This window comes from Austrofundulus limnaeus, unplaced genomic scaffold, assembly GCF_001266775.1.
Source record: "Austrofundulus limnaeus strain Quisiro unplaced genomic scaffold, Austrofundulus_limnaeus-1.0 Scaffold45, whole genome shotgun sequence".
NCBI lineage: Eukaryota > Metazoa > Chordata > Actinopteri > Cyprinodontiformes > Rivulidae > Austrofundulus > Austrofundulus limnaeus.
Genome location: NW_013952447.1, coordinates 1,879,628 through 1,884,294, shown reverse-complemented (window position 1 = coordinate 1,884,294; position 4,667 = coordinate 1,879,628). Strand labels below are relative to the sequence as shown.

Here is a 4,667-nt window from a genome sequence, read left to right as displayed (position 1 = left end):
TGTGTAAAGTGTGCTGAATAGTTGAACAATGCACAGTGACTCCATCGGCAGCAAGATGATGTTGTAGGTCTTTGGTGCTGGTCTGTGGGTTGACTCTGACTGTTCAACATCCTTCACTTCTGTTTATTCCAGATTTTTCTTTGTCTGCCACTTCCAGCCTTGACTTGAACTGTGCCTGTGGTCCTCCATTTTCTCACAATATTTCTCACAGTGGAGACTGAAAGCTGTAATCTCTGGGATAGCTTTTAGTATCCTTCTCCTAAACCATGACGGAAAACAACCTTTGTTTTTAGCTCATTTGAAAGTTGTTTTGAGACTCCCATGCTGCGACTCTTCAGAGAAGATACAAAGAGGAGAAAAACTTACTATTGCCCTCCTAAAATACCTTTTCTCATAATTGGAGTCACCTGTGTATGGAGGTCAAGGGTCACTGAACTTACCAAACCAAATTTGAACTCCAATAATGAGTTCTAAAGGTTCTGAAATCAATAAAATGACAACAGTGCCCAAATTTATGCACTTGCCTAATTTTGTTTAAACAATTATTGCACATTTTCTGTAAATCATATAAACTTCATTTCACTTCTCAAACATCACTGTGTTTGTCCCCTATATGATATATTTTACTGATTTTTTTTATCTAAACAATCCATGATATAGAAAAGGTAAAGTGGGAAAATTAACAAGGCTGCCCAAACTTTCGCACCCCACTGTATACAAGAAGCCAGAGGACAGAGGCTAACACAGGACTGATTCCTTTTCTTACCAGGTAAGAGTCTAAACAACAGAGCAATGTTGTATAAAGTACTTCATAGTGATAAAAGTACAAGTATCTTACCATAAAATTACTTTGGTAAAAGTTAGTCTCTCCTAAGAATATCACTTCAGTAAATGTCTTGAGGTATCTGATATTTCCTGTACTTAAGAATCAAAAGTAAGTTTCTGATATAAAACATAGTATCAAAAGTAAAAGTATTGAGTAAACGTGAGCAGTAAGAATTTTCAAAATGACATTTATTGGGAGGTGATTTTGGAAAAAAGCATTTTTCTAAAAATCACAATGTCATATTAAGATGGTAATGCTGAAAAATTTGGATGCGCTAGTCTACATATTTCAGCTGCTTGTATAGGCTACATCTGTGTGACTTGATTTGTGCCATGTGATGGTGAGCTGGATCACAAATATGGTGTAGAATGGTACATATACTTCTCATTAAACCACAGTTAAATTCACTCTATCCAGGAGGCACAATTTATCTGGATAGTTTTTCTTTCTTTTTTTTTTTTTTACAACAAAAAGCCAGAAAGAAAACAAGCCAAAATGACATTAAGAGTTGATTTTATTAAAATTTAAAGGGAAACCAGAGCTGACACCAAGACACCTGTCAGGAGTCTGAAGATTAGGAGGCATTGATGTATTTATAGAACACTTTATATTCCAGCTCTTGTACTCTTAAAGACATTTAGAATTTTACAAGAGAAAATAAAGATTTTTTTCATGCTGTTATTTAATTAAATATTAGACAACATTACATAAGAGCTGGTCCCTCTGAACTCCCTCACAGTGAATCATGTTGTTTATGTCCAACATTTTGTCAGTGTATGTAATCACTCCTGTGCAGTTTTACTCTTTTGAGAGTTCCCTTCTAAGACTACCAGGTGCCTATCCTGGTAAGAAAAAAAAACAACCCCTTGTCTTACGTTTTGGTTCATACAGAGGGTCTGGAACCTCAACTATTGATATGCGATTTCTTGCTGGAGGCATGACTCTGTCGAAGTTTAAAACAACTGGATTTATTTCACTCAATTGCTAACGTTTGTCTGTGACGACGAGTGGCTGCTCGACTGTGAAAGAAGCTAAGCTAAGAAGCTAACTGGAAATAGCGAACGCTGTAAAAAAAACCATCCCCTACTGAGAGGAGAGAATTCCAAACTGAACGAGATAAATGAGTGCTGCAGGCTTTGTGAGACAAATTTGGTTTTAATTTGGAAGCCTTGTCAACACAGATTGGCTTCATTCACATCCTCCGCTGCCATTGCAAAACTACAGGCAAAAGACGGCAAAGAAAATCGTCATTCTCATTCACAACTTCACCTCCTGTTCACTGATTGACCTGGTTGAAATTCTACCTGAGAAATTCTTGTCTGAAATCCCAGACAGAGCAATGAAGGGAAACTAGAATTGAGTGGAACTGCGAAGGAAGGCAAGAGCCAAGCTACCAGGTGCCTGTCTCTGCAGGAATCTGCATGAGCAGAGGTAATGGGAACACAGACAGAAGCACTAAAAACATATATTTTCTAGGCTTGACCCACACTACAGGATCTAAAATTCATGTAGATATGGGTTAAATTGGACCTGTTACAGCCTCAGAATACAAAAAACTTGTAGCCCTAACAAGAAAATCTGAGTCATTTTAGGTAAAGTCATCAAATTTCAGGCATGATGAATGACAGTTAAGGCAATTTTAATGCCATCAAATTTTTAAAGGGCCCATATTATGTGTTTCTCAGGCATATAGTTCAATTCTATACCATAACAAATAACTATGTCACCTTCAGTTGTTATGAAAATGTTGTTTATATGTATAAATCAAAATGAACTCAATTTTGCATCACAGCCATTTCCTTGAAATTGGCCTCTGTCTCCTGCTGCTTCCGTCATGCCCTTTTCTGCATGTCACCACCTCAGCTTCATGCCTATTTTGTTGTAATAATTAAAAAACCAGCAACATTATATAATATCAGTTTTGGAAAATGGCAGCTCAGTATACAATTGAACCTTACCGTCAGACCAGGAAAGTACGTTTTCTGTAGAAATGGCACGAGAGACGATGTTTCAGCTCGGTAAGATCTCTCAGTCATCCTCACAYGCCAATGTTAAACTAATTTATTTATTACTCAAACAAGATGTAAGACAACTAAAGAGCACAGATTGTAATAAAAGTTACAAATGCTAACCATAGAATAGCCCAAACAACCAACCAAAAAAAAAACATGAGATGTTTTTCAGCTTTCCTGGGCAGACAACAATGGTTATCAGCACTCTTAAATTCCCTTTTGTTCAGAAAGCTATCAAGTGGCTCGCACATACTGTATATAGAAATAATAAAAAACAATTTTGTCTGAGGGTTACTTCCAAAAATGAAATCAACCATTTCTTAAGAAGCATGTCATCTTTGGAATCAGAAAATACATTTCCTCAAAGGTTTTTTTAATCTGAAAATGACTGAACTGAGAAGTAAAAGCTCAGAAGACATGCGGTTTCATCAGTTGTTTGCTAGTTGTTGCTGCCGATAGCCTGATTCGTGGGGGAGGTGTGCTCTGTTAGCTTGGAAACACAGCCCAGAGGAGGAGCTGCACCTAAAAGGCGGTTCTATGGGCCCACCAGCCTTTTATGTTCTCCTGAATGACTGCCTCAGGACACTACAGGATTTCCTCAAACATGCATGAATGAGTCAAATCAAGACTCTGTGTATGTTTTTGATGAGGGGATAATGTTATAACAAGATATAAAGTTCAAAAAAGTTGATTTTTCATGATATTGCTCCTTTAAAAACAGGTCAAATTTTACATTAGTCTAACAAGTTCAACTAATTTTGTAAATTCAGATACTTTTTGGTTCCTGCCAGTCTAATGATGGCAGTTTTTCTGTCCAAACTGAATGCAAACAGTTTATTCTGATTAATTAAATTATGACAAAAAATAATAATTTAAAATTTCAGATTTTTTTTTAAATCTGGAAAAACAAACGTTCATCAGACTGCATTAAGACAACACAAATATGCATCTGTTGGAAAGCTTTCAATCATCAAGCTAAAATAAGTGAAAACACTGTGTGAGAAAAGAAATAACCCAAAATGAAGTGAAAGAGTGAGAAGGAAAGAGAGAGAAGCAGGAGGGATTAAAAAAGGAGCCACAGAACAAGCCAACTTTTGTTGAGAAGAAGACACCCACAGATAACTTTCTGAAAGACTGCTTACGCTTCTCCTTTTCTCTTCCCATCCCGAGATGGGAAAGGAGGGAAAAAGGGACTAACAAGAAGCACATTTTACATTGAAAACTGTTATTGTTCCCCCCTCACACACACAGACACACCCCTCCTAATCTGGCCCACCATCTGAGAGGAGGGCTGCGAGGAGAGCGCGGGCCTTTAAATAGGAGGATGACGGCCAACTTGGGGACAGGGGGTGTAGATGGGGGCTTTACGAAGGGGATCAGTTGGGAAATGTAGAATGGATGTTTCTTTTTGGCATTGGGGGGAAACTTTGTGTTTGACTGTTGATTGTATCTGTCTTTCAGTGGCCTGATCCCTGTGGGCTGATGCCTCTATGTGTCCCTATGTGTGTGTTTGTGTGTGTGACAGACACAGAGAAAGAGGGACCGATGGTGGGATCTACCCTTCTTCTTTCCTACAGCTGCAGCTCAGCGGATTAGCCGTCATCCACAAGGCAACATTACACAAGTAGCCTTTGAACAAAAGTCATGGATACTATTAATGATATGGTAATCCGTAATGGAGCTACCTCCCAGTAGTGATTATACTGACATGGGAAGAATGTCCAAGAGTCCGGGACGCAACAACCCAAACAACACTGTGGCTATTGTTGCCAGGCCTGGTCTGAGGCCTGCACCTACACACACACACACACACACACACACACACACAC

The 4,667-nt window shown here is 38.4% G+C and overlaps 1 long non-coding RNA gene across 1 annotated transcript in view; it reads right to left on the bottom strand.

Moving 5' to 3' along the window:
- The window catches only part of LOC106517185 (uncharacterized), a 9,671-nt gene that overhangs the window by 1,139 nt on the left and 3,865 nt on the right, over positions 1 to 4,667 (bottom strand). The window lies entirely within an intron of this gene.